Genomic DNA, 11,592 nt, shown 5'->3' on the forward strand with positions numbered 1-11,592 from the left:
TTGTTATACACACAACTCAATTGAATTAGTTAACCTTTACCTTATGTTTGAGCTTTACCACAAGGTAGATTTTGATCACAAAAGCAAAGTCTCAAATGAAACGAGCGATATATTCTAAAAAGTATTAGCAAGGTCAAAATTGTACTCTAAGGAATGATTTTAAATTTCGGGTTTTTCTAACCTGTATAAAATTGCACGCGATAATGAGTAATTAATGCACAAATTTTGCCCCAAATCTTATTAATGATCCAATATCCTTGAAAATTGATTTTTTTTCCCTTCTCTCTTCCTGATAATGATTTTTCATGTTTTATTCTCGTTTCTTTTTTCACTTTTTTTTCCTTCTCCAAATCTTATTAAGGGTGCGTTTGGCCTGGCTTTTTTGAGGTTTAGAAGCTACTTTAAAACTAAAGTTGAAAATAAGAACTTTGTAAACAAAGTTAAAGTTGTTTGGTAATATCTATTTTTTATGACTTTAAAAAATAACTTTAAGCACAAAAAGTTTGGTAATTTATTTTTTTCACTTATAATTTTCTTTAGAAGTTATCGTAATTGAATTAAGCATTTTTCAATGGAGGATTCTCTATGCCGAATTGCTTGCTGCTATGAATGCTATAGAATTAGCTTCTTCAATGGGATTCTTCAATATTTGGCTTGAGTCTGATTCTCAATTTGGCTTTCAAGTCAATATTTGGGAAAACTGCCTCAAGTTAACTCACAGGATGAGGTTCTGCACCACACACATTTACTGGGAAGGAAACACTTGTGCAGATAACCTGGCTAACTTTGGTTTAACTTTGTCTTCTTTAGATTTATTTTGGTTTGATACTGTCCCTGACTTTGTTAGGGGAGGGTACATCAAGAATAGGTTCGGAATGCCCAACTTTAGATACATCACATTTTGAAAAGGTTTTTGGTTATTTCCCCCTTTTCTATTTTGTACTCTTTTGCTTTTATCTAATGAAATGAGCTGATGCTCCTTTGCTAAAAAAAGAAAGAATTAAGTATTTACTCCCTCCGTTCTTTTTTAAGTGTCGTTTTAGAAAATTTCCATGAAAATAGCAAAGTGTATATTTGCACATTTTCTTCCTATTATACCCTCAATTTAATCCACCAATATATATTTATTTTTTGGCACATACTTTATCTTTTCAATAAATTTAATATGTTATATTTTTCTCGTAACAATTATTTTTTTAGGATCGTAACAAACATTTGTTACTTACTATCTTTTTCTCCAACAAATTCGTTTTTTTTTTTTGCACACTCTCTCTCATAACAAACAATTGTCAATTTTTTAAATATCGTGCACATCTCTTTAATTAATTTAACTCAATATAAAAATTATATTGATGAAACTTCTTCTTCTTCATTGTCATCTTATTTTTGTTTTTGTATATTGTCAAACGAATCTTCAACTACTTCTCCCTCTTCACCTTCCATCAATAGTTCCAATTAATCTTCCACTCCTTCTTCTTTTTGAATATTCATGGAGTTTTTATTTGTTTTTCTCTCAAATTGTTCTTTTACTTTACACTTGAAATTTTTAACAATTATTCGTCTTATTTATAGAATTTTAACTCTTCATAAAATGATTATTATATGTAACAAAATTTTGTTTAAATCTGTAGATAACAAGAAACAAATTTTGTTTTAAAAAAAAAAACTTTAGTTTTCCAAATATATAGCATTACTTAGTTTTATTAAAAAAGATAAGAGTAATCAAACAAAGAGAAAGATACGAGTAATTGACAAAGGGTATAATTGAAAAATCGTACTCTTAAAATACTAAAACGACAGTTAAATAGGAATAAAAAATTCACCCTAAAACGACACTTAAAAAGGAACGGAGGGAGTAATAAATAGAGGAGAGAAGGAAAAATATTGTAGTGTGTGTTTATAATAAAATAATTTTTAGCTTTGTTGTGTTTGTAGGTCTGTTAAGTTTCTTTTTATGTTTTGGTGGCAGTGGAAAAAAGGTACAAGAATAAAACGTGAAAAATTATTAACAGTGGAGAGAAGGAAAAAAAATTCAAGAACATTTGGTCATTAATAAGATTTAGAGAAACCTATAAAGCGGGTGTATTAATTACTCTTTATCCTAGGCAATCTTAAACATGTTAGAAAAAACCCACTTCTTAATGGTAGTGCTACATGTGTGTGCTTTATTTTTACAGTTTGGTCAAACATTTAATTTGTTTGTTAGAGGAAATCATGGAGGGATAGTGTTGAAATGGCCAATGGTAAACGTTTCACTATTATTTCGTGAAGCCATGAATCATTTCTCATGCGTGTGTTTAAATTATGGATACGAGGTTACATTTGTTTCCATGCACAAAACCAAAATCTAAATACACGAAAACAAATATGGACTTTAGCTCCCTCCTCCTACATGTTTTTCTCATTGTGTCTTTTGTTGATCCTATTTCCTGCAACAACCAACTGAACAATCAAGCTTTTCTAGGAGAGGACGAGTCTCCAAAGTTGAACAAGATGATGATTACATCCTTTCTTCAACGGATCAACAAGCCTGCTGTTAAGACAATTCAGGCATGTTAAAAAAAAATCAAACATTTTTAGTGTATTTGGATGAAGAAATATTTTGTGAATATAATTTCAGATCGTGGTTTAATTTCTTCGCTATGAATTATCTTGTTTGGATAATAAAATTTGGAGAATTTTAAGGTTTTTTTTTTTGGGAGAATTTCCAAAATAAATGAATTTCATAAGGAATGGATAAAAAAACAAATACCACCTATATTTTTCTTTTAACTTTGAAAATTGGTCGCTATAAATTTTCAATTTTTGTAAATTTGTTTGTCCATCAACTTTTCCAAATTTCAATTATGACATTTTTTTGTTTTTAAAAATAAATTAAACCACTTTTATTATGATATTTATATTTACCACAAAATTCTTGAAACTTTAAATAAGTCAATAATCTATCCAAACAATTTTTTTTAAGGGATAGCATTTTGAATTTTTACAATTTTAAATTCTTTAGAATTTTCAATTACTTCATCCAAACAATCTCTTAAGTCTTTGAGCCTAACTTATATTCTTGTGTTTGTATTTTTGTGTTTGTGTTCATTTTTACAGAGTCCTGATGGTGATATCATAGATTGTATTTTGACACATAAACAACTAGCTTTTGATCATCCCTTATTGAAAGGACAAAAACCATTGGTATATTTTTATTTTTAAGTTATTAATTTGACTAAGAAAAAATTCAAAAATAATTTTTTAAGATAAGTTATTATATTTCTACTTTATATTTGAGATTTTTTTTCTTCATATTTTTATATACAGGATCCTCCGAAAATATCAAGAAGGTTGCACCAAAGAGATGATTCGAGCACATTTCAATTGTGGAGCTTGTCTGGTGAATCATGTCCCGATGGAACAATTCCAGTTAGAAGAATAACAGAACAAGACGTGTTAAGAGTCGGCTCTATTACTCAATTTGGAAGAAAATACACCGATGGATACAAAGTATGCAATCACACAAACTCTTTTTTCTTTTATTAATTTTTCTTTTTAATTTTTTCTTGTTCCTTTTTCTTATGGTAATTGAGATAGAGAATAAACAAACAACTTAAACAAAACTCCCAAATTCCACACTTTTCCACACTTTTCACCGACTCATGTGCCGGAAATAGTATAATGAATGTCAATATTCATTTTTGTTGGAAAACGGGCACATAAAAGTTTCCAAGTGGAAGAAACTACTCTTGTATGCACTTGGCCTTTCGAAAGGTAGCCAAAATCCCTCTTCTCAACATCTCCTCATCACTCTTTCCCATATCATCAATTTTTCAAATAAAATGTACATCGAATTCACCAAAAACAAACCACTTTCCTCCGGTCTCCACTTCAAGACTCTATCTCTTGTGAACAACAAATTTCTTTCCAACACATTTATCAAATTATTAAGTAACCTCGTCTCTCACACAAACAAAGATCTTCGTCAAAGATAAAACAAAATCCCAAAAACCGTTGGTGAACTCCCACATTTTCGAAACAAAAGCTTCTTTATAGTTTGAAACCACAATAGTCTCGGGAATTGTTCACAAAATGGAGAAAATCTCATCCAATTGTCTTCCCAGAAACTAGTCCTCATGTAACACACTCAAACCCCATATGCGATATTTAATAATAAATCAACAGATAAATACAAGGTTCAAGGTACTGAGCATTCAAGAAACACAAAATCATACATAATTCAATTTTCATAAAAAATTTCAACAACATATCTCAATCTCAAAATACATCAAATAAACTCCAGGTCCTCAACAGATACCAAAAGAAAATAAACTCATGACCAAAGTCCTAATCAGAGCCTACAATTAGACTCCAAAAGCAACAAGAAAATGAGGAAGCGTCAAGTTAATCCTCAGTACTCATGCCGTCTCAAGCGTCATCAATCTTGCACGTCTATACCACCAACATGGTGGCACAGGCAAAAACCCGCAAAAGGGAGGTAAGATAAACATTCATCGTAAAGAATATATAAGCACAAACATAGTATTATAGGATTCAATTATCACTTAATACAACAATCCACAATCCAACATCATAAGACATGCAAGAATTCTCATAATCAATTTAAACACCAAGAAGTTCTTACATCATTCTCAATGCATCACAATCATCACAAGTGTACAAGTATCACAAAGGAACAGATATAAACATGTACACATCTCCACGTTTGCTCGCATAATTTACATCATTCACATAATTCACATAATCAAGTATGAGATATTTCACATAGACTCAACACAATGTTCTAGACACGGCTATATATGTATGCGATATCATTCTTTGGATATCAGAGTTAGTTTACCGATTGATCCTATCACCACTTGGATAAAAATTATCCTATCTCTACTTGGATATTGAAATATCCTAACACCAAGACTCATGAATGCATGAACTTATGAGTCACCAAATGCATACGTTCGTACAAGACATCACCATCATAAACTTCACCATTTTGTATACATGTATTCATCGTCATTATAAACATATATATTAACCATCATAGATCATCATTATCAATAATCATCAACACCATAATCATCATCATTAATCATCATCATACATTTACCACATCAAAGAAACAACATTACCTCATTTAACAAAATTAGCATCTTAGATGATTAATCACCTACACCTAGTTAATCAATGTATCAAGTACATATCAACCACATTTCATTATATCGTCATTAACATACAATCATTGCAAGCTATCATGCCATAATTCATCATTTCATCAAAGTCCGTCTATTTTTTTTTCCAAAGTTCGTCTATTTTCACATTTTTCACCAAAACCAAACTACATGATCATATACATCCTTAATGAATCCTACAAGCTTCTTCTACATTCATTATCACAGTAGTCCAAGCATAACAACATCATTTCATTGAGAAAAACCCTACTTCATTCTAATCTAAGTTCATGTTCAAGATTTAGTCAAAGTTCGTCTCAAAATCAACTTAATCAATTGAATTTCAAGCAAGCTTGGTTACCAACCATTAATTCATCAAAAGAACAAGTTTTCATCACTAAAAGATCACATTGGATCTACCAAAGCCATCCCCCAAGCACCCAAAACACGGGACAAGGAATCCTTGTCCTGTCATGGGCGCCTTGCGCCAGGCATATGAAGTCTAAGTGCTGGCTTCCTGGAAATGGGCGCCTAGCACTCCAGTCCAGGCGGCAGCGCTGCAAAAAGTGCCTGTTTGTGTGTTTTGGCCACAAGTTTTCGTCAAAATACCCAAAAGTGCTTATTTCAATCTCCCGTTCATCCAAAGTGCTTAAAAGTATTTTCCAAGTCTCAAACACACTAATTAAGCTCTTTTCACAACACTCAAAACAACTTATACATCAGTTCATTTAGTTTTCACCTAATTCATCAAAGTTCCAACAACAACAATTTGATTAAACCAAACACAACTTAAAACATCATCAGCAACTTAATCATTTCACTTTCATATACCCAATAACATAGCAAGAACATAAATCATGAATTCATTAACATTCAACAACAATATTATGATTTGCATCAACTTAAGCTAAAAACACATAGTTATCTATTTAATATAATCAAACCTTGAATTTCATGCAACAACAAGTTTCTACCACTTTTCAGATAACCAAAATTAGCAACTTAATTAGAGCACGGAAATCAACTCAAAACAACATCAATTTCATAATTTCACAAAGACAAACATGACCCAAATATCATACAGGTGATTATAATTCAATATGTAAGCATAAATCCTTCCTCCTTACCTCTAACTCTCAAAAGCTAAGTTCTAAGCTCCAATCTACTCTCCCTCTTGAGTTTCTTCAAGTTAGATCCTCTTCTCCCTTGAAATTCTTCTTTCTCTATATTTTTCTCTCTTCTCTCATTTAACCTCTTTCTAGGTGAAACTTATCAAATGAATCTTCAAACTAAGATTATGCTACCACTAATCTTATATACTCTTACTAATTAGGCCTAGCTCACTTTCTCCTAGTGTGGGCTTGGTCTTATTTTTAATAACAATTCACCTCTTTCTAATTCAATTAATTCTCCGTTTTTACCATTTAACTCTATTCTAGTAATTCTACAAAGTTACTGCAACTCTTAATAATATTACTCCACCTCCAATTACTAATATACCCTTCACTCCAAAATTACCAAAATACCTTTAATTCCTCTATATCTATTAAAATCCATTAACCCAACAATTCAAATACATCAAACAATTAAACAAATAACTAGATCTCCACCTGTGTGATGCTAGGGTCCATTAGATAATACTGTGAAAATAAAATACTACCTCCGTCCCTTATTATAGGATTCTTTTAGAAAAAATACGGGTTTTAAGAAAGTGGATATTTGTATTAAAGTTGTTTGTAATCACTATTGTTTTTACAATTTTATCCTTAAGAGAGAGAGTTAGTTTATATTTTCCATATGCTATTTATTGCTAATTGAAGAAAAAGATGTATGATAAATAGGGGCATGTATGTAAAGAAATAATTAATGTAGTTGGAAATAACAAAGGGGTCTTATAAAAAGGGACAAAAAAATTTCTCAAAAGGGTCTTATAATTAGGGATGGAGGTAGTATACAGTACCCAAAAATTAATTGAATAGTTTACCTAAAATATGAGCATCAAATCATCAATAGGATCACAAATAACTTTTTGCATTCTACGTAGTGTTTAGATTAAATTAAAAGTATTGACCGCTTGGGAAAATAAAAGTAGATTTGATAGAAAAAATGGGGTATTGGAAAATGAAGAAAATTGATGACTCGTATTTGGGAGTTGATAAAAAAGATTAATGAATTCTAAAAGAATACAAGTACTTAATTAATTACTAGATAGCAATGGTAGCCTTTTTTCCTTTACATTTTAATCTTATGGCATTACGTTTGGAGTGTTTATAAAGTTAAAGACCTTCGGAGTTTTTAATCCGTAACAGTTAACTTCTGTATTATCAGTCAACTTCTACAACTGTGCGTGGCTATTGATGTCTTTAATGTAATCAAAAGGCCTAACAATTTTTGTTTCTAAAATGAATGAGATGTAATAAGAATTTACGGTTGAAAATAAACTTAAACAAATGATAAAGAATACAAAAAATAGGTCAAAATCACAATCTACAACATTGTTTTGTATCCCTAAAAAAATAAAAATAAAATTGTTTTGTCGAAAGCCAAAACAATGTAGATGAGATAGCCCTCAAAGTCTATAACATGGAATTGAGCCACAAAAATAACTCAATGAAATACTAAATTCAAAATAATTTACTACTCCCTCCATTTTTAAATATAAGCAAAATTACCAACACATCAAAACAACAAAATCAAAGACATCGTGTATTTTGAAAGCTTTAAATTATATACTATCACCTTAAATTTTGCATATCTTAGCATCTTACATTTCGCTTATGTTCACCTTACCAACAATGCCAATATAACTTTTGGATTTTGGAGTAACACTCTCAATACAAAAGACTTCACAATTAATCCCTGAAAATAAAACATAGTAGTGAGAATGAAAGTGATTATCATGGACTATTTAAATAGAGATATCAACCACTCGAATATCACTTTAGTTGGACAATAGACAACAATTACAAACAATATATAGTCCAAAGAGGGAAGCATCAATCTAAATGACACTTAAAGAAAAGAAAACATCACCAATACAACTCTCATTCCAAATCTCATTTCCAATTGGATGGTTGATTATTTAGACAACAAAAAGAATAGATAAGTTATGGTTTGATGAATCAAAAGCAAAATAAAACTTTAAAGTAAGTTATTAGCTTAAAAAAAATAGTAGTAGCATTCCATGATAAAATCATTTTGTTGTACTAACCCTTTCATTTCTTCTTTCTTCTCCCGTGCTTTCCAAAAATATTCTAGTAGAAATTTGTGTTATGAAGCAAGACATGTGAAAGCATAAATCAGTTACCAAGTTCCTTTCATGATTCTTCCAAGTTTTTTCAGAGAAGAAAAATGGTAAATTAATTTAATTAATGTATTAAAAACAAAAGAGAAAATTTAAACTTTGCATCAAATCACCTAATCGTTCAATGTTGATAAGTTTTCAAAGAAAGCTGAACGATTTCACAAATAAATTAGTTAGACAAATAATTAGAAATTGTTAGAAATTATTAGAAATTGTTCAAGAGAAAACCAAAGCAAAAATATTATTAAAAATGAAAGCTTAAACAATAAAGAGGACTATCTTTGGAGAGAAAGTTTCCCTTTCCACTGCAACATTTTATCAAACACATAGCGTGCATATCTAAAACTGAAAGAAAACATAAAAATAAAGTTGATTAATAGATTAAATTAGAAATCCTCATTTTGCAATACCAATATAAAAAATCAAAGCAAATATATTATAAAAAAAAAATAAAAAAATGAAAGCTTACTTGGTCAAGAGGGCTACTTAGGAGAGAAAGCTTCGGAGATCCAATTGCTCACTAAAACATTTTATCAAGCATGTGGTGTGCATATCTAAAACTGAAAGAGAAAAACATAAAATTCAAAGTGATTACTAAATTACATTCAGTGAGTGATTGTGATAATGGTGATTAAGAACTGAAATACCCATAATAGTAATCACAATCTTGAATAGATAAAGGAAATCACAAATTTGAAATCAGAATCAAAAGGTTGAATGGATTTAGTGAGGTATTGTGATGATAAGACCCATGAAATCACTTCTAAATATTGCTATAATGAGAATCGAAAAGTTGAAATGGATTGGTTTTAGCATCTACATGTCTTTGATTTAGTAAGAAAATGGTATGGCAATGGAGATTTATGACTTACTGAGAAATAAGGGATATCCTATAAATCGGGTCATTACACCTCCCACTATCACCCACTTGCCCACTACCTCCGAATTGAACCAATTAGATCCAACACCCTAATCTAAAAACATTACATCCTTCCACAAAGTAGATGCGTACTAAGGTCATGTGAGTCCACTTCCTTCTAGTAGCCTTTCCACTTCCCTTCCATATTTCTCGACCACCAACTCTTTCCACGTAGGTTGGTCGCTTTGTAACAACATCCATTCCCATTTTACCAATAAAATCAATTTGACTACCCTTACATCTCTCACACGTAACCCTCCATTTTCAATATGTTGATAAACCATTTTCCCTTTTAACCCAACACAACTTCCGAGTTTAGCACCTTCAACATGTTGGACAACAATACGACCACCAAAACAGCCACTTAAACCATTTTCCAGTCCTATTTGGATCTTTACTATCTTCTTCCATAAATTAACTTGCATCTTCAAATAAGAAAGGAGAAAAATGGGTACCAAATTTAGCACCGCATTTAGAACAACAATACAGCCACCAAAACTAACGTACATATTTTTCCAACAATTAATTTTCCTCCTTAACTTTTGTAAAAATGTCTCCCAAATAGAATATCTTTTCGGATTCGTCCCCACCGGTAATCCCAAATACTTAAAAGGAAGATTTATGTCACAACAATTCATAAAATTACACGCCAACTTATAAAATCCCTTGAGAAATTTAATCCAATCAAACAACTTTTGAAAAAATCCACCTTTAATCCGATTGCCATTTGAAAACCCCTTAACTTAAGTTTCCTCCTTAAATTTTCTAAAAATGGCTCCCAAGTAGAAATTCTTTTTGGATTCGTGCCCACCAGTAATCCGAAATACTTAAAAGGAAGATTTATGTCACAAACAATTCATAAAATTACACGCCAAACTTATAAAATCACTTGAGACATTTAATCCAATCAAACAACTTTTGAAAAAAAATCCACCTTCAATCCGATCGCCATCTGAAAACCCCTTAACAATGCCTTTAGAGGCCACAAATTCTCCAATTTTTCTCTCCGTATAGAAAGAGTGTCATCGGCACATTGAAGATGTTATATCCCCATGCCTTGCAATTCAAATCAAAATCCTTTGAACATATTAAATTCATCACATTTCTCATCAAATCACTAAAACCTTCCGCCAATATAAGAAACAAAAATGAAAAATGAAAAAAAAAATACCCTTTTATGCATTTTATACCTTACTCTATCCAAATGTGCAGGGATTGGATGTCAAGACATTGATAAAAGAAGGAAAACTCCAAAGGTTTGCAAAATTTCACTCGCCACGAGAAAACTCTAGAGAGACCCAATTTTTGGATGCTGATGAGTCATTTATTATCATTTTTTATATGTTATTTAGTTTAGTTTTAATTAGATTTAAGTTTGTTTTATATTAGTATTATTTCCTTTTTAAGATAGTTTACTACAAATTGCATTTTATTATATTTTAGGAACGAATATTGGATGAATTGAGTCTTGGAGCAAAAGAAAGGGATTTGGAGCTGATTCGGTACGAAAATACGAAGATTTGGAGACAAAATATGTTTCCCCTAAAGTCATAAGCTTGGCACGGCCGTGCCACCCTCCATAATCGCTTTTGCTTAGATTTTAAGCTACTCTATTTTAGCCCGCAGTTTCTTGGGAACATTCTAGTAATGTAATTGCTTAGATTTTAAGTCGAATGTATGCTATAAATAGAGTAGTTAGCCATCACAAATATTCATCTTTTCTTGGAATACAGTATGTGACAATTGTCTTTCTAATAAAAGTTCTTTTACTTTCTTGTTATTTACTTTTATGTTTTCTCTCTTCTTCTCTATGTCTACAATGAACGTTAGTGAGTAGACTTCTCTTGTCTTGGGATTGTTGGATAAGTCTAATGACATAATCCTAATCAAACCAAGCTTTAAACCTTAATCTTATGTAACCCTAATTTCTTATCTGACTTCACCGCTTTAACATGGATCAACCATTATCAAACTGTGGAAACGAAAGTGGAGGGTTTGATAATTGTTTATCCATCATCTCAAATATCAATTCATAAAACGAAAGTGGAGCTTTGATATTCGAACAAGTGAATTTAGACAAGGATTGCAAAGGCAGCGAAATAGTCTTTGCAATCTTTGAGACATATGGTTTCGATCTTCAAGGGAACTAATAATGATCAAGTCAGCGAAATAGGCTTGGTTGTTAGAGGAACCAAAATCTA

The 11,592-nt window shown here is 31.0% G+C and overlaps 2 long non-coding RNA genes across 4 annotated transcripts; both read right to left on the reverse strand.

Annotated features, from left to right (window-relative positions):
* Positions 1 to 4,202: 4,202 nt before the first annotated feature.
* Positions 4,203 to 6,925, reverse strand: LOC112417100 (uncharacterized). The gene is made up of 2 exons (XR_003007601.2): positions 6,296 to 6,925; positions 4,203 to 4,434 (listed from the first exon to the last, which is right to left on the reverse strand). It is a non-coding gene; the product is annotated as an uncharacterized lncRNA (long non-coding RNA).
* A 174-nt stretch (positions 6,926 to 7,099) lies between these two features.
* On the reverse strand, positions 7,100 to 10,191 carry LOC25501470 (uncharacterized). Of its 3 annotated transcripts, XR_003007598.2 has the most exons (4): positions 9,345 to 10,191; positions 8,942 to 9,032; positions 8,380 to 8,817; positions 7,100 to 8,027 (listed from the first exon to the last, which is right to left on the reverse strand). It is a non-coding gene; the product is annotated as an uncharacterized lncRNA (long non-coding RNA). The 3 variants fall into 3 exon arrangements; XR_003007597.2 differs by lacking the exon at positions 8,380 to 8,817 and having other exon boundaries at positions 9,345 to 10,188; XR_005643747.1 differs by lacking the exon at positions 7,100 to 8,027 and having other exon boundaries at positions 8,034 to 8,817.
* Positions 10,192 to 11,592: the final 1,401 nt, after the last annotated feature.

The sequence above is a fragment of the Medicago truncatula genome, chromosome 8 (assembly GCF_003473485.1).
Source record: "Medicago truncatula cultivar Jemalong A17 chromosome 8, MtrunA17r5.0-ANR, whole genome shotgun sequence".
Taxonomy (NCBI): Eukaryota; Viridiplantae; Streptophyta; class Magnoliopsida; order Fabales; family Fabaceae; genus Medicago; species Medicago truncatula.